This window comes from Taudactylus pleione, unplaced genomic scaffold, assembly GCF_031769625.1.
Source record: "Taudactylus pleione unplaced genomic scaffold, aTauple2 ptg000407l, whole genome shotgun sequence".
NCBI classification, from domain to species: domain Eukaryota; kingdom Metazoa; phylum Chordata; class Amphibia; order Anura; family Myobatrachidae; genus Taudactylus; species Taudactylus pleione.
The window spans coordinates 1403389-1423039 of NW_028284809.1; the positions used below are offsets into that span (position 1 = coordinate 1403389).

At 46.2% G+C, this 19651-nt stretch overlaps 1 protein-coding gene across 2 annotated transcripts in view; it reads left to right on the forward strand.

The window, feature by feature from the left end:
* The first annotated feature begins 665 nt into the window (after positions 1 to 665).
* The window catches only part of LOC148506360 (arylamine N-acetyltransferase, pineal gland isozyme NAT-3-like), a 30931-nt gene continuing 11945 nt past the window's right edge, over positions 666 to 19651 (forward strand). The window contains exon 1 of one of the 2 annotated variants that reach the window (XM_088446903.1): positions 666 to 997. The gene's annotated coding sequence lies outside the window, so the exon portion shown is untranslated. Of the gene's footprint in view, positions 998 to 6780; positions 6823 to 19651 lie in introns of those variants that run through there. The other variant, XM_088446902.1, reaches the window with a different exon arrangement.

Sequence of the window (19651 nt, forward strand, 5' to 3'; positions counted from 1 at the left end):
GTCAATTTTGTTGGGTGTCCTCGATATGTAGAAGGCTGAGTACAGCAATACTAGTCACGATTCTAGCTGGAGGATGGCAGAACCAGCAATAAAGGATATGAATTAAGGTTGTTGCAGGCCAGCTACTCAGGATGCAGGCACTGGAACCAACAGGACCACTGGCAGGCAGAGGAACACAGGCACCAGGAACAAGGACTAGGGCCTCACTCAGCAAGCAAGAGCTATAACTGGCAGTGTCAGGCAGGGCTGACGTGCTTCCCTGTGGGAGAGGAGCCAATCCAGAGGCTAGCTCAGACAAGCCCCCATTCATAATAAACTTAGTACAGCTGGAGCACTGCACGTCTCCTCTGACAGCCCACAACCCCACGAGGCTGCCAGGCTGCCGGCCAGATGTATTGTAACATCCCGGTCGTCTAGCAACGACCGAGACCAGAGGAGGAGACGAGCCGCAGCAGCTAGTAACATGGACTAATGAGTCAAAATGTGAAATATTTGGCTGTAACAGAAGGCAGTTTGTTCGCCGAAGGGCTAGAGAGCTGTACAATAATGAGTGTCTGCAGGCAACGTTTGGGGCTGCATTTCAGCAAATGGAGTTGTGGATTTGGTCAGGATTAATGAAGTCCTCAATGCTGAGAAATATAGGCAGGTATTATCCATCATGCAATACAAGCAAGGAGGCATCTGCATGGCTCTAAATTTATTCTGCAGCTGGACAATGACCCCAAACACACGGCCAATGTCATTAATAACTGTCTTCAGCGTAAAGAAGAATAAGGAGTCCTGGAAGTGATGATGTGGACCCCACAGAGCCCTGATCTCAACATCATGGAGTCTGTCTGGGATTACATGATGAAACAGAAGGATTTAAGGAAGCCTACATCCACAAAAGATCTGTGGTTAGTTCTCCAAGATGTTTGGAACAACCTCCCTGCCGAGCTCCTTCAAAAACAATGTGCAAGTGTACCTAGAAGAATTGCTGCTGTTTTGAAGGCAAAAGGTGATCACACCTAATATTGATTTGATTTAGATTTCTCTTCTGTCATTAACTTTACATTTTGTTAATTTATAAAAATAAACTATTAACACTTCTATTTTTTAAACCATTCTTACCTTTGCAGCATTTTTTCCAAATCTTGTGTTTGCCCCTGCCTCTTGCATCCTCCTCATACCTGTTCCACATCGTTTACACCTCCATATACCTGTCCCACATCATTTACACCTCCTCATACCTGTCCCGCATCATTTACACCTCCATACATATACCTGTCCCACATCATTTATACCTCTAAATACCTGTCCCACATCATTTACACCTCCACATACCTGTCCCACATCATTTACACCTCCACATATCTGTCCCACATCAGTTACACCTCCTCATACCTGTCCCACATCATTTACACCCCCACATACCTGTCCCACATCATTTACACCTCCTCATACCTGTCCCACATCATTTACACCTCCTCAAACCTGTCCCACATCATTTACACCTCACATACCTGTCCCACATCATTTACACCTCTACATACCTGTCTCACATCATTTACACCTCCACATACCTGTCCCACATCATTTACACCTCACATACCTGTCCCACATCATTTACACCTCTACATACTTGTCTCACATCATTTACACCTCCACATACCTCTCCTACATCAGTTACACCTCCACATACCTCTCCTACATCAGTTACACCTCCACATACCTGTCCCACATCATTTACACCTCCACATATCTGTCCCACATCAGTTACACCTCCTCATACCTGTCCCACATCATTTACACCCCCACATACCTGTCCCACATCATTTACACCTCCTCATACCTGTCCCACATCATTTACACCTCCTCATACCTGTCCCACATCATTTACACCTCACATACCTGTCCCACATAATTTACACCTCTACATACCTGTCTCACATCATTTACACCTCCACATACCTGTCCCACATCATTTACACCTCACATACCTGTCCCACATCATTTACACCTCTACATACTTGTCTCACATCATTTACACCTCCACATACCTCTCCTACATCAGTTACACCTCCACATACCTCTCCTACATCAGTTACACCTCCACAGACCTGTCCCACATCATTTACACCTCCACATCCCTGTCCCACATCATTTACACCTCCAGATACTTGTCCCACATCATTTACACCTCCACATACCTGTCCTACATCATTTATACCTCTAAATACCTGTCCCACATCATTTATACCTCTAAATACCTGTCCCACATCATTTATACCTCCACATACCTGTCCCACATCATTTATACCTCTAAATACCTGTCCCACATCATTTATACCTCTAAATACCTGTCCCACATCATTTACACCTCCTCATACCTGTCCCACATCATTTATACCTCTAAATACCTGTCCCACATCAATTATACCTCCACATACCTGTCCCACATCATTTATACCTCTAAATACCTGTCCCACATCATTTATACCTCTAAATACCTGTCCCACATCATTTACACCTCCTCATTCCTGTCCCACATCATTTATACCTCTAAATACCTATCCCACATCATTTACAACTCCATATACCTGTCCCACATCATTTACACCTCCACATACCTGTCCCACATCATTTACACCTCCACATACCTGTCCCACATCATTTATACCTCTAAATACCTGTCCCACATAATTTACACCTCCACATACCTGTTGTGATAGGATCACTGGTAAAGGGGTCTGTGGCAGGGACATTGGTCCCAGATTCCTGTCCTATGTGTGTTAAATCCCCAGGAGAAAGTCTGCAGTGTAGCAGGCTTGAGTCTCGGCTTTTTGAAAAACCGGTTTGGGTCCTGGGAGTTATGGGTGAGAGGAAGGGCTCCACCCACGGCCACTCCAGGTTTTGGGCCTTTCAGCTTGGTAACAGGCTCATTAGGGCTTCCAGCTGAGAATGGCCAACATATGCTTAGTTTGTTTAGGGCTGAGTGTCTCACCTGGGTGAGCAGACAGGGAGTCTGCTCAGAGACCCTGGAAAACCTAGCTGTAAGGACTGTGCTGTGCTTTTGTTTCTGGCGAGGGTGTTAGGCCCTGCTAGGTTCATGTAGTGAGGGAAATCACTTGTGAAGTTAGAGCCCAGACAAGACTAGGATTTATGTTTATGTTTTCATTTATGTAATTTCTGACATTGTACAATAAAGACTGGCGCCGACCAGCTTGTACTCGCATCCAGACTGGTGTGCTGCTTCCCTGCTGCTGTGTGTGTATGAAAGGAGTCCTACTACCCAGGAGAGGGACCCCCAACCCGACTGAAGGTCACACTGTCCCACATCATTTACACATCCATATACCTGTCCCACATCATTTACACCTCCTCATACATGTCCTACATCATTTACACATCCATATACCTGTCCCACATCATTTACACCTCCTCATACATGTCCTACATCATTTACACCTCCACATACCTGTCCCGCATCATTTACACCTCCAAATACCTGCCCCACATTATTCACACATTCACATACCTGTCCCACATCATTTACACCTCCTCATACACCAGGGCAGTACATGACACAGGAGCTCATTCAGACCTGCTCGCAAGATGCGGCCGCTCCCTGACAAAAGGGTCCGGACATTTAAATTAAGCGGTTGCACTGCGTGGCATAAGGACGCCCTCTATGTCTTAGCAAGCTACGGCACTGAGCATTCGCTAGTGTATAAAGACGCCCCCTTTCCACTCGCAACACACGTCATCTCCGGGAATTGTAGGATTAATCTGTAACATCGAGAGCCATTGGATCTGCTTGCAGCCCTTGAGGTTGCCTTTCCCCGCCGCAAGCACTGCGATCAGACCGACAGACATTTTATCGGGCAGTCTGCCAGCCGCAGATGTCCGCGGCATACACAGTGAGAATTCTCAAAGTGTATTAGCCTGACATCCACGCTCCACCCCCGGGTGAGGAGACATTTCCCTGTTCCTTCCGTGGGAAGGAACACAGGAAATGACTTTCTGTGTTCCGCGGTTGGGCATACACTGCCCGATGCGGCCGACTGTTATCTCTTAAATATCGCATCGGACGGGCATGCTGGACAATCCGGCATGCCCGACCGAGCAATATTTAACCCTCGGTTGCCCACACACATTCTACAATTATCGGGGCGATCCTCAGATATCGGTCGGATCGCCCCGTTAATTGTAGCGTGTATGGCCAGCTTTAGAATGGAGCTTAGCCCTGCTTTCTGGCCCTGATTCAGAGCCGGACGCTCGCTCTGAATCAGGGCCAGTCTTTTTTTTTTATGGAGCGGCCACAGCTATTGCGAGTGGCCAGGAAGGTGGTCACGATGGTCAAGACCATCGCGACTATTGGGCTTGCGACAAGACCCTTGTGGTAGGGTCTCGTGGCCGCAAGCTCCAGAGAGCTTTCGGCTCAAACAGAGCCGAAAGCTCTCCCACTGACATCACTTGTGAATTAGGCCCTCTGGCCACTGCTAAGTCCCCCCTACATTTTTCATTGGCCAGCAGTGGAGGCCATTGATGGGGCAAACCATCAATGGTTCACCATAGATGCTTTTTGTGCCATTGATGGTAATCACCGATGGCCCCATCAATGGTAACCATCGATGGACACCCCACCAATGGCCATCCCTAACTCAAATTGGTTGATTCAGAACAACAAAAAGAGCAGCTCTGCACCTGGAAAAACCATGCTGGAATGCAAGGGGGCAATTATATTTATTTTTATAGCATGCAGGGTAAATACTGGCTGCTTTTGCATGTACTGCAGCCACAATTACAGGACAGTTATTTTTTCAATGCAATTAAGAACTCTGCTGGGGCACACCCTTCCCAAATATAAATCTATCTGCACAATTTACATCTGTCCCACCGGCAGTGCAGCATGGTTTTACCAAGGTGCAAAGTAGCGCATTCAGGACCTCATTCAGAGTCGGTCGTTGCGGCCGCACGGTCATACGCCACAGATGTCCGCTAAACTGAGCATGCGTAAACTTCGCAATGCGCGTGCGCAAACTAGCTGTTACGATCGGAAATATCTCTCTCCTTGAACTTGGCCAGGTCGTTAGTTTGAGTGACAGGATGAGGCGTTTGTGGGTGGTAACAGGGGAAGGTGCTTGTGAACGGGGGAGTGGAGATCCGAACGCAGGCGTGCCTGACTTTGCAAACTGCGTTTTATGGGAGTGCATAATTAACAAAGTAGTGTCATAGCACACGTGAGATGGGAGGTTTTTACACTGACTTGATCGTAGAGCTTAAGAGAGGGTATGGTCAACCTTAAGCTCTACGACCAGTTCTGATGGTTCCCGATGGTCTCGATTAATCCTTATATGCCCGGAGATGACGTGTAATGCGTACGAGAAGGGGTCATCCAGCTAACGATCCGATCTTAATGACGCAACTTGCGAGTGCATCATTTGCATATCCGGCCCCTTTTCCCTTACGACCGTGCAGCCGCAACGACTGACTCTGAATGAGGTCCTCATTGCTTTGCTCCCAATGATGAATTAGCTCCTATATGTACTCTTTTATATAATGTGACAAATGCATTTACTACAGTATGTGATGTGTATTATGTTTAGTTTTCTTTATATTTTTTTAAGTAATATGTGGTATCCAACACTTAGACAAAGTCTCCCCTATATAAACACATGGTGGTATCAGACACTTAGACAAAGTCTCCCCTATATAAACACATGGTGGTATCAGACACTTAGACAAAGGGCCTGATTCAGACCCACTCGCAAGCGGCTGTCCGCTCGCAAGTGGGTCGATGTTGTGCTCTGCGCATGCGCACGATGGCGGGAGCTCCGTCGTGCGCATGCGCCAGACGCGACGAGCGAAGGACTTTCCTTCGCTCGTTGTGTCTGATCAAAGGGGGCGTGCTGTCGATGTTGATTGACAGCACGCCCCCTTTGGTGGGCGTGCCGGGGGCGTGCCTCCCTGACGGGGGCGTTCCCATGGGAACGCCTCCCGTCAGAAGCCGGCCCACTGACATCACTAGTGATGGGAGTGATTTTGGCTCTGATAGAGCCAAAATCACTCCGGGGCTTGCGGTTGAAAACCTCAACCGCAGGCTCCGGCTCGCAGTTTCGATGGTCACGATGGTCACGAGCATCGCGGCCATCAAACTGCACGCTCGTATAGGCTGTGGGTGGTGACCCACAACTATACGAGCGTCCAGGAGGACACTCCATTTTTATGGAGGGCGGCCCTCATTCAGAGCGTGCGCTCTACTCAGAGCGTACGGCTCTGAATGAGGGCCAAAGTCTCCCCTATATAAACACATGGTGGCATCAGACACAACTACCCTATACATACACGTTTAGTTGCAGTTTGGGGAATGTGCCCCTCAGGCACTAGGCTCAGCCTATATACAGTATGTGACCTGGCTGGAAGTGAATGCGTTAAGCTGCATACACACACAACGATTATGTTACCAACGATTTTATGAACGATTTTTATGAACGATTATCTGTCAGATTTTTTAAAGTGTAATGAACGATTTTTTGGAACTACAAACGATTTTTGCATATTCCCTTAATGAAAATCGTTCAGTTGACAAGTCTGACTGAACTACAAACTACAAACGTGAACACGCATGAGCGATAATCGTTCATCGTTTGACTCAGAAAGTGAACGATTTTTTCAAACGATTATCGCTGAACGATATCGTTTAACGATACTCGTTCAAAAAATCGTTGTGTGTGTATGCACCTTTAAGCACAGGGCTCATGAATACTGCCGGGTGGACTTTGTTCCAGGCGCCCTGTGACTGCAGCACACAGCCCGGAGTCGCACTCCCTCATCAGGAAGGTGAGTCCACTGTCTGTAACTATATAGCAATATCTATACATCACATTTATATTGACTGTTCATAGACTTGCTCCTTAGAACATGGAACAGGAAGAACCTTATTACCCCATATACTGGCAGTCACTCACCAGCAGAAGCTGATCTATACATTACTCAGCCAGAGAGTTATACAGGAACAGCCAAGGACTGTACTGTATAATAATGTGCCTCCTCCTTAAGCTGGGCATACACGGCCAGATAAAATGCCTGTCAGACCGACAGACATTTTATCTGGCAGCCTGCCATCCCGCAGATGTCCCCGGCATACATTGAGATTACTCACAGTGTACTCGCCCGACATTTGCTCTCTGCCCCCTGGGGAGGAGACATTTCCCTGTTCCTTCCATGGGAAGGAACACAGGAAATGTCTGTCTGTCGGCTGTGGCTGGGTATACACTGCCCGATGCGGCCGACAGGTTACCCCCTAAATATCGCATCAGAGGAGCATGCTGGACAATCCGGCATGCCCGACTGAGCGATATTTAACCCTTGGTCGTCCGCACACATGCTACAATTATCGGGGGGCGATCCACGGATATCGGACGGATCGCCCCGATAATTGTAGTGTGTATGACCAGCTGTACATGGAATTAGACAATTAACAGATATTAGTCACTGCAGCCCAACTTCAAAACAGGATATTACCCCACTGTGTTATGTGTAGGCTCACTCAGGACTATTTTTCTGGAAAAAAAGGTTCAGGAACTGAGGCCCCGATTCAGACCCACTCGCTAGGAAGCGTTCGCACACAGACAGCCAATTGTTTGCATTCTGTGTGTGCGTACACATTGCACAGCGCGTGGACGAACCAGTGCGAGCGATACGGAAGCGTTTGCTTGCTGCGCATAGACGGTCCAGCAGAATGAGTGGCAGGAAAAGCCGTTTGTGGGTGGTGACAGGGGCTGGCCACTAGAAATGGGGGAGTGGAGGTGCGAACGCAGGCGTGCCTGAGCGTCTTAACCCCATTTCAGAGTTGTGCATAATTAAGATGCAGCGTCATAGTACACGTCACTTGGCTGAATTTTACACTGAAGTACTTGCGATGGGGTATGGTCAACCACAAGTGCAAACACTTCCGATGGTACCCGATGTTACAGATGGTTGCATACATTTCCTGGAGATGACGTGCATTAGTGGGCGTCTTAAGACAGGCTGGTGGGCGTCTGCATACACAATGCGAACGGACGTTAAGACATAGGAGCTCATTCAGAGTCGGTCGTGAGCGCTGAGTGCTCATAACCGAGTCGATGTTGCCCCACAGCGCATGCGCATGACGGAGCCGGCTCCGTCGTACGCATACACGAGACCCGGCTAACGACGGGCGCTCCGTCGTTAGGGGTCTCGTAGCAGACGGGGCGAGCTGTCGATGTTGAGTGACAGCTCGCTCCGTTTGCTGGGCGGGCCCGGCCAAACGGAGGCGTTCCAGTCGGAACGCTTGCCGTTTGGGGGCGGCCCCACTGACATCATTGCTGATGTCAGTGGGGAACTTCCTGCTCGAACAGAGCAGGAAGCTCCCTGGGGCTTACAAGTGCCCAGACCCTACCCTAGGGTCTGGTCATAAGCCCCGATGGTCGCAATGGTCTTGACCATCGCGACCATCATCCATGTCGGTCGTTAGAGCTGTGGGTGTTAACCCACAGCTTAACGACTGACAAGGAGGCGGCCGTTCAGGATGCAAGCGGCCGCCCTGATTCAGAGCGACCGCTTGCATCTAACGACCGCCTCTGAATGAGGCCCATAGTGGGTATGCTAAATCCTTGCCGTGTGATAGCCTACCTTGCTGAATTTGCATACACTTTGAGCGAGCAGGTCTGAATCGGCCCCTAAGTTCCTGCTGAAACATAGCACTGGGCTCTATACTATCCCTATAAACCAGGACACTCATGGATTACACAGGCTCTGTGGCTGGCTGTCATATAAAAAAAGGCAAGCAGCGCTAAAAATATGTAAGATGCACAACAATATATCTCACAATAAAATGGTATTTATTACAAAAACATGTAAAAGTTTAAAAATCAATTGATTGAATGCATAATACAAGAACCATTTATATGTTCACTCGTTCCTAATTTGGTTACTGGACTAAAATAAAATGACTCACTAGGACAGAAAAGCATGTGTGCATGTAATAGCGTAGTCCATATATTAGGTCTCCCAAATCCACACCGCTGGAGGAACAGTCCCGTATTTAATAGTGGTTGTTTATTGTTGGCAGATGAAGATATGTCCAAAAGTTATAGAGTAGTAGTTGTGGAGTATAAGTCCAGTCCTGGTTCAAGCCTATTGGTAGGTTCTTGATAGGTCCTTGGTAGGTTTAAATCCACACTAACGCGTTTCGCTGCTGTTCTAATGCAGCTTTATCAAAGGTTGGCTGTCTGACTTCAATCCTGCATTTCACCTGGCTTTAATCATCCACAGAACCTGTGTAATTCATCATTCATGTCCCGGTTTAAAGAGATAGTTTAGTAAAGGGCCATAAATAGGGTTTTGTGCCATGTGCCACGCAGAGGGCACCGCAGATCAGGGGGGCGTTGTTTGAAAATGCCCCCATTTTCGGTGGGGGCACATTGTAAAGAGGCGACACAGGGTGCTCCGACCCCTGGAGCCAGCCCTGCTTTTATCCCCAGCATCTCCTGGCCTCCCCTATCTCTTCCCTGGCTCTTCCCCATGGGTCCATGGCCCTTTTTCAGGTGTACTATCTTATGTCCCTAATTAAAAAATGGGAGGGGGGCACCAATGCTCTCTCTGGCACAGGGCACCAAAAAGTGTAGTTACGGCTCTGGTATAGTAAGCCTAATTATGCAGATTATAGCACAAAACTTTTCATGTGGCAAATTCCATGTGTGTGGTTAGGAAACCAGAGCATTTACACTACACATGTGTTTATGTAAATATTGGGAATACACCAGTATTTGGATTCTTTTATCACTAATACCCCTTTTAAACCAGAGCAAAAACCTGGGTTTTTGCTGGGTATACCTGGGTCTCAGCTCAGTGTAAAAGGGTCCCTGAAAAATAATCCGGGTCAAGTGACCCGGCAATCCAACCCAGGTAGCTACCAGGTTGGACGCAGGATGTACCTGGGTAATGGTGCAGTGTAAACGGCACAACCCGGATTATCCGACCTGGGTCATGCCTAAAATTAGCTGATTGGTGGTTGTGGAGCAGTCACCTCCCACTTTTTATGACCTCACAAGTTTAGCAGGGCAGACCCAGGTTCAGTGTGAACGGGGCAGACCTGAGAATAACCCAGATCGATGATGCTGTGTAAACAGTGTCTGAAATGGGTTGGAACCATTTCTGGAAACCCAGGTCGGGTTTTTGGTGGAAAAGAGGTATAACTCTCAGCCAGGCCCAGGACCATCCTGGGTCAAACCCTGGAAAGCTACCTGGGTTGGATTGCAGGGTCACTTGACCCAGGTTATTTTTCAGGGACCCTTTTACACTGAGCAGTGACCCGGGTAGACCCAGCAAAAACCCAGGGTTTTGCTCTGGTATAAAAGGAGTTCTGTTGGACGGATCTTTTGATTATCGCACTGGGCCTGTTTCTGAGATGCACAAACGCTACTTTGATGATCAATGGGTGACTGGGAATCATTCTCATCTCAGTGGCTAAATGGGTGTCACTGGGAGTTTGCAGGTGGTATAGGTGGTCGCAGGGTGTCTCGCTGGCTGATCTGCAGGCTTTTTAATGCTGTGCGTGATTTCAGACGGATCTCTTACTCCAGATTTGGGGCTGGCGCACATGCACGCCCACAGTGGTGATGGCTACTGTACCTTTATGCAAACACAGGGGGTTTTCTGGTCACCTGGAAACCCTCCTGCCCCAACCCACACCATGACCAAAATAGAATAGTAATATAATAGAATTTCACTAGTGCTGCATGTTCTTCTAATGGTGCATACACACGGTCGGATTTTCTTTCAGATTTGAACGATAACAATTTTAAAAATCGTTCAATCGTTCATATCTGAAATAAAAATCTGACATGTGGGCCTGCAACGATGAACAATGCGCTTTCCCGCATGTCGGATAACGTCATTTGACATCGTCTGTGTTTTCATTCAGATTCAGACGATTTCTTTCATTTTAATACAGTCAGAAATCGTTCATCGTTCATGAAATCATTAGTAAAATCATTCAGTCGTTCAACTCTGACCGTGTGTATTAGAGATGAGCGGGTTTGGTTCCCTGAGAACCACGGGAACTACACGGATCCAAGATGACTCGGGTTTTCCCACCTGATTCGGATCTGAAAACGAGGCAAAACGTCATCATCCCGCTGTCGGATTCTCATGGGTTTTGGATTCTATAAAGGTCCCGAGATTCGCTGCCATTTTTCATTCCTGTTGTGAAGAGGGAGGGAGCTGGGACCTGTGCTTTGCTGTTGTCAATTGCACACTAATGCTGTGCATAGGGGCTGGCTACTGTTGTCCATAAGGGCTGGCTGACTGTTTTCTATATAGAGGGGCTGGCTAGCTGTTGTTGTGTCTATAAGGGCTGGCTGGCTGTCGTCCTGTCCATAGGGGCTGGCTGGCTGGCTGTCGTTGCCCTGTCCATAGGGGCTGTTAGTGTTAGCCACACTTGTCATCAGTGCAGGGGTGCTGTGCTGCTGTCTGTTAAGGGGCTGCTGCTTCTTTGCAGGGGTTCACCCCAGTGTTATCCACACCTGTCGGAGGTGTAGGTGCGTAGGGGTGCTGTGCTGCTGTCTGTCAAGGGGCTGCTGCCTCTTTCAGGGGTTCACCCCCAGTGTTCCAAAAATGAAAAAAATGTGTGTGGTTGCGTGCGTAGTGAGTATGGAGGACAGTCACATGACTGGGGAGCAAGATCCATATACCAGTCTTGTAGCTGCCGGCAGCAGTCATGATGACGATGCAAGGCCATCAACATCATCTATGAAGGTAAAAGTACCAGGGCTTAAGTCAGGCTAAAAAAATCTACTTTTGGCCTGTTAAAGCAAAAAAAATTTAAAGCTATGTCAGCTTTAGAGAAACAAAAAATTGACAATATGCCATTCACTACACGAAGTGAAAAGGAAAGGATAAGGCCTTAGTCTTTATTCTTTATGACTGGTAGTTCTAGTGATGATAATTTAAGCCCTCTGCTTGTGGGAGAGGTACAAAAAAAATAAAAATTTATACGAGTAAGACACCGGAACCAACTGTGTGCTCTGAAAAATCAGAAATCCCTGAGAAGTGTCCACGGTTGCCATGTGTGAGCCTGACCTGTCTAATACTGTAATTGAAGAGAATCCTCCTTCCACCATTTGTGTGCCTTCTGATGTAGAAATCGAGGATGCTTCTGTGGAATTGAACAAGGAGGATGAGGAGAATATTTATCTAGTTGGCGATAACAACAAGGATGATGAGGATGTTGATGATGATGAGGATGTTGATGGCGAGGATGTTTGTGTAAAAACTGTAAATCAGGCAACAGTTGTTGCCCATGGTGGGAAAGATCCCATTGTTGCCATGCCTGGGCAAAGGAATAAAAAATTAATTTCTCATGTGTGGAATTATTTCCACCTAAATCCGGACAACCTTTGCCAAACCAATTTTAACCGTTGCCAAGTAACAGTGAGTAGAGGTATAACCCCCCCTCCAAAATCTAGTGAATCAGGTTGGTAGTATTGTGTAGAGTACCTTACCACTTTGTTCAGAATCTCTTTCCCGGGAACTCCTGTAATTGCTTCTTCAATTTGTCAAAGGAATTGCAACCAGGTGGTTACTCAGTATATCACACCAATTAGTATCAAACCAGTAGGATTTTATTAATGGCTGCACAATAACAATAGCCCACACTGTGAATCAGCATGCTTACAAACAATTCCCTTAGCACATTACAAAGGTAAATTACATACATCAACAATACAATGTAAATGAATGACACATGAAACGGGTGGTATTATATTTCTACGGAACTACTCGATCGTCGTGTAAAGCTGGCCACACATCTAAAGATTAACTGTCAAACCAGCAAACTAGTTGATTGGTTGGAATGAAAATCTGGTAAGGTATGAAAGCAAATGACAATCAGCAATTTGCTCCCAAACATCAGAAAATTGACAAAAACTGTTGTTTGAACAAATTGTTTAGATGAAACATTTAACAAACTTGTATGAACGACCATTTTCATCTGGTTTCTGGCATTTAGGAGCAAATTGCTGATCATTTCCTCCCATACGTTACAAGATTTTCTTTCCAACCAATCAACTAGTTGGCTGGTTGGACAGATAATCTTTAGCTGTGTGGCCAGTTTCAGAGTATCTGTGGATTGAACGGGTTATATCATAGTACCAAACATAGAACACCATCTTTTAGTTACATAACATTAAAATTACAGTGCTTTATAGTAACTAAAACAGCATATAGGCTAGTCCATATACTCTAGTTAATCTAACCACTGGCCAGCTATTTTAGTACCGGTGGTGCACAGTATCCAACTTGGTAAATCTAGTCTCCTTTTGAGAAGGTTAAATAACAGTACTGCAATAAGTTTCTCAAATCCTGTTACTTTCCCTAGTAAGCTCTCCTGATTCTCACGAATGTTCCCTATTTGGCAAGGTGAACAATGCTTTGGCAAAACATAAGGCATTTATATACAGATTAGTACTATATACAAATGGCACTTTTACATAAAACTGACATTTTGTTCTACCATAAGAACATTGTATATATATTAACTATTTAATTCAGTGTACATAAATGAATTATCTCTTTTTAAGTGCTCACCATTGATCAATATGTACATATATGTCCAGGGCAGTGCTAGGTTCTTCTGCTGCTCCCCCAGACACCTAAACTTGCTCCCATGCTCTGGAATGGTGCCCACATGTGAAATAAAACCATTCAGCTAAGGTAGGATGGCCCTACTGCCGCATCTAATTATTATTATTATTATTATTATTATTATTATTACCAGTTATTTATATAGCGCATACATATTCCGCAGCGCTTTTTACAGAGAATATTCGGCCATTCACAACAGTCCCTGCCCCAGTGGAGCTTACAATCTATATTCCCTACCACAGGCTCACACACATACACACTAGGGGTAATTTTGTTAGGAGCCAATTAACCAACCAGTATATTTTTGGAGCGTGGGAGGAAACCCACGCAAGCACAGGTGGAATATACAAACTCCGCACAGTTAGGGCCATAGTGGGTATCGAACCAACGACCACTGTGAAGCTGGTCCTGTATATGCTGGAATTATGACACACAATACACTATGTATGACACATATAATGGGCTACTGTGATCGCTGGCCCTGTATATGCTGGATATATGGCACATAATACACTATGTATGACACATATAATGGGTTACTGTGATTGCTGGTCCTGTATATGCTGGAATTATGACACACAATACACTATGTATGACACATATAATGGCTTACTGTGATCGCTGGTCCTGTATATGCTGGAATTATGACACACAATACACTATGTATGACACATATAATGGGTTACTGTGATCGCTGGTCCTGTATATGCTGGAATTATGACACACAATACACTATGTATGACACATATAATGGGTTACTGTGATCGCTGGTCCTGTATATGCTGGAATTATGACACACAATACACTATATATGACACATATAATGGGTTACTGTGATCGCTGGTCCTGTATATGGTGGAACTATGACACACAATACACTATGTATGACACATATAATGGGTTACTGTGATCGCTGGTCCTGTATATGCTGTATATATGACACACAATACACTATGTATGACACATATAATGGGTTACTGTGATCACTGGTCCTGTATATGCTGGAATTATGACACACAATACACTATGTATGACACATATAATGGGTTACTGTGATCACTGGTCCTCTATATGATGGAGTTATGACACACAATACACTATGTATGACACATATAATGGTTACTGTGATCACTGGTCCTGTATATGCTGGAAGCATGACACACAATACACTATGTATGACACATATAATGGGTTACTGTGATCACTGGTCCTCTATATGATGGAGTTATGACACACAATACACTATGTATGACACATATAATGGTTACTGTGATCACTGGTCCTGTATATGATGGAGTTATGACACACAATACACTATGTATGACACATATAATGGCTTACTGTGATCGCTGGTCCTGTATATGCTGGAATTATGACACACAATACACTATGTATGACACATATAATGGGTTACTGTGATCGCTGGTCCTGTATATGCTGGAATTATGACACACAATACACTATGTATGACACATATAATATCTTACTGTGATCGCTGGTCCTGTATATGCTGGAATTATGACACACAATACACTATGTATGACACATATAATGGGTTACTGTGATCGCTGGTCCTGTATATGCTGGATGTATGACACACAATATACTATGTATGACACATATAATGGGTTACTGTGATCACTGGTCCTGTATATGCGGGAATTATGACACACAGTACACTATGTATGACACATATAATGGGTTACTGTGATCGCTGGTCCTGTATATGCTGGAATTATGACACACAATACACTATGTATGACACATATAATGGGTTACTGTGATCGCTGGTCCTGTATATGGTGGAACTATGACACACAATACACTATGTATGACACATATAATGGGTTACTGTGATCGCTGGTCCTGTATATGCTGGAATTATGACACACAATACACTATGTATGACACATATAATGGGTTACTGTGATCGCTGGTCCTGTATATGCTGTATATATGACACACAATACACTATGTATGACACATATAATGGGTTACTGTGATCACTGGTCCTGTATATGCTGGAATTATGACACACAATACACTATGTATGACACATATAATGTGTTACTGTGATCACTGGTCCTCTATATGCTGGAATTATGACACACAATACACTATGTATGACACATATAATGGGTTACTGTGATCACTGGTCCTCTATATGATGGAGTTATGACACACAATACACTATGTATGACACATATAATGGTTACTGTGATCACTGGTCCTGTATATGATGGAGTTATGACACACAATACACTATGTATGACACATATAATGGGTTACTGTGATCGCTGGTCCTCTATATGCTGGAATTATGACACACAATACACTATGTATGACACATATAATGGGTTACTGTGATCGCTGGTCCTGTATATGCTGGAATTATGACACACAATACACTATGTATGACACACATAATGGGTTACTGTGGTCGCTGGTCCTGTATATGCTGGAATTATGACACACAATACACTTTGTATGACGTAAAGCTGGATAAGTGCTAATTATTCCCTCTTCATGGATTGGCCACACTCGCTCTATAATAAAGCATTTGGAAACCCCCCTCAAGAAATCCCGCAATTGCCACTGCCCCCCCTCCCAATAAAAAAAGCATATCAATAACACAGAACCATATTAAGAAAAAATTACCCATGGGATGCAGACTCTTTTCAAAAAGTAAAGCCAGGTTACCTTAAGGCCCCCATACCTATTGTGGCAATTCTGCAATTTGCAGATGATTGTGTAAAAATATCTGCAATGTATGGGGCTTCACAGATCGCAACCAAAAAGTGATTGGAATTGGTAAATGATGTTGTTCAACATGTTGGATTTCCCTGATGGATTGGGGCTGTAGATTGCTAGTGTATGGACAAACATCCACTAGCCGAGATTTCTGATCAATTGCACGATGACGACATCCAGAGCCGTAACTAGACTTTTTGGTGCCCTGTGCCAGAAAGAGCATTGGCGACCCCCTCATTTTTCAAAGGGACATAATGCACCCAAAAAAGGGCCATGGCTTCATGGGGAAGGGCCAGGGAGGAGATAGGGGAGGCCAGGAGATGCTGGGGATGAAATAAGAGGAAGCTACAAGCAAGAATGACAATAAACAGAAATTTGACAGGCCCAAACAGCGCCCCCTGACCTGTGGTGCCCTGTGCCATGGCACCGGCCGCACTACCCTAGCTACGGCCCTGACGACATCTCTCAGAAATCGTGCACAGATCATGCACTTTTTTGTCGGAAACAACGAGCGATGTGCGCGCCCGCTGGTCGTTTCCGACATCAATCATCACACGAAAATGCGGTACAACCTGACGATATTGTCAGGTTGTACAGCATAGGGGATGATTGATGTTCCAACACTGATCGTTCAGTGTAGGCACAGCGTTTAGGGTTTGTACACTGACAAACGACTGCACGATTACAATGTCGTAATCGTGCAATCGTTTACATATCTACTAGTGGTTGTGCGGCTTAAGGAGATGATTTGCAGACCGTTACTAGTAAAAGGACGGGCCTTTCAAGATTGGCTGATCTGTGGGTCTGATTCAGAACCGGACGCTATTTGTCGTTCGTTCACAAAAAAGGGATGGCTATTCAAATGAACCGTTCGCTCTTTGCGGTCTGTTCACGTCTCTATGTCTGAATGAGCGAACAAAACTTGCGGCCGTAATTTTGAAAAATACGCCCCCTGGCCGCTCGCACCATACGTCATGTCCGCTATTTATTAGATTAATCGAGTACATCGAACAGCGTATGAACTGCTCGCTATTCTTGTGGTTGGTTTTTCCTACCGCTATATTGCGAGCAGTTCTGACTATAAAATAACCAAGTGACGTGGTCAATGACGCTGCTTTGTTAATTATGCACACCCTTAAAACGCCCGTTTTGACATTTAAGCACGCCTGCGTTCTGATCTTAACTCCCCATATTCAAGCACCTTCCCCTGTTACCACCCACATACGCCTCCTCCTGTCACTCAAAATAGCAGGCATTCGATATTTTGCGAGCATACGAATTTCGGCCGCACTGACTGGTTCACGCATGCGTACTACAATCCGTACGCATGCGCAGATGTGCGAACATCGCTCATAACGAACGAGCGGCCGCTAACGAGCGGCTCTGAATAAGGGCCTGTGTTTACTGAAAAAGTGTAGTGTATGGGTGCAGATTGCTAGATTGGGAAATCCTAAAATCAGGCAATAAATCTTCAAATCGTCCAATTGTGGTTTTCAGATTGCTGATGTATGGGGGCCTTAAATCAGAGCGTTCTAATATTCAGGTGCACTATAGTCTTTGATTATCAGGTAGTTTGGAATAAATGTCTCTTTAATGCCGCTTTTACACCTAAATTCCGGACAGGGGGCCTGATTCAGACGCGGTCGCAAGCGCTGAGCGCTCTCAACCGGGTCGATGGTGGGCCAGAGCGCATGCACACGACGGAGCCGGCTCCGTCGTGCGCATGCCTGAGACCCAGATAGCGACGGCCAGTCCGTCGCTCCGGGTCCCGCACCAAAGGGGGCGAGCTGTCAATTTTGATTGACAGCTCGCTCCGTTTGGTGGGCGGGCCTGGGGGGTGGCTGCCCAAACGGAGGCGTTCCCATGGGAACGCTTGCCGTTTGGGGGCGTCCCCACTGACATCACAGGTGATGTCAGTAGTGAGCTTCCGGCTCCATCGGAGCCAGAAGCTCACTAGGGCTTGCGGCAGACGAGACCCTACCACAAAGGTCTCGTCTCAAGCCCGATGGTCGTGATGGTCTTGACCATCGCGACCATCATCCTGGCTGCTCGCATAAGCTGTGGGTGGTCACCCACAGCTATGTGAGCGGCCAAGAGGCCGCTCCAAAAAAAAATAAAGGGATGCCCTGATTCAGAGCGAGCGCTCTGTCAGAGCGTCTGGCTCTGAATCAGGCCCTGGGTTCCAAACCGGGTCAGACCCGGAATTTAGCTGGCTCCGACCGAGGATATTCCCGAGTTGGTGCCGTTCACACCGGAGCCGGGTCTGCAGTGACCCGGCTCTTCCGGAAGTGGACACTTGGAGATGATGTCATCTCCAAGTGCCACTGAAGCCAGAGAGTCAGCTAGCATGCGGCGCGCTCCAGGTCATCGTGACCCGGATCGCGATGTTTACACTGCAGGGTTTCACGGTTCATTCCCCTGTTAAACCCTGCAAGTTACTTAGGTTTGATTGCCGGGTCACTCCACCCGGGAATCCAACCCTGTCCCCTTTTACACCAAGGAGCTACCCAGGTTAACCCTAAGGGGATGCAGTTATGATGGTCTCAATCCCGACAAGGAAATCCTTTCAAGGGATTTAACATAGGCATCGAAATACAGACGTCTATGTTAATCCCGACGCCAGACCGACTGTCCTCAGCCGGGGTAAGTTTACACTTAGTCTGGGAGGGGGGTTAGGTTTAGGGCCTCCCAGGGGAGTCTTAGGGTTAGGCACCCCCCTGGGGAAGGTTAGTGTTAGGCTACGGGAAGGGGGGGCTAGGTTTAGGCACTTAGGGGGAGGTTAGGATTAGGCAACCCCTGGGAGGGTTAGGTTTAGGGTGCGGGGAGGGGGGGTTAGGTTTAGGCACTAACAGGGGGAGGTTAGGGTTAGGCACCCCTAAGGAAGGGTTAGGGGGGGGGAGAACGGTAGGGATAGTACACTTACCTGCGCTGTCAGGATTTTAATCAATCGGGCTGCAGCAGTCGGGATTTGAACTGTCGGGCTGGAGTCCGGCGGTCATTCATACTGATTCCATCCTAAGACGTAATCAGCAAATAGGGTTGAAGTTGCCAAAAGGATACATTTAAAGGGGCAGACTATATAGGCCAAGGGCTTCTTATCTGCCGTCAAATTCTGTTTTTAACCCGGGTTTCAGCTCTGATGTAAGAGGGGTATTAATGAAAGTTATGTCTCAAACCCCATAAGAAATGTGCATAGCTCAGAGACTTATGTAGTGATTGTGCAGGATGTAGTTTTATTGTGTGGACATTT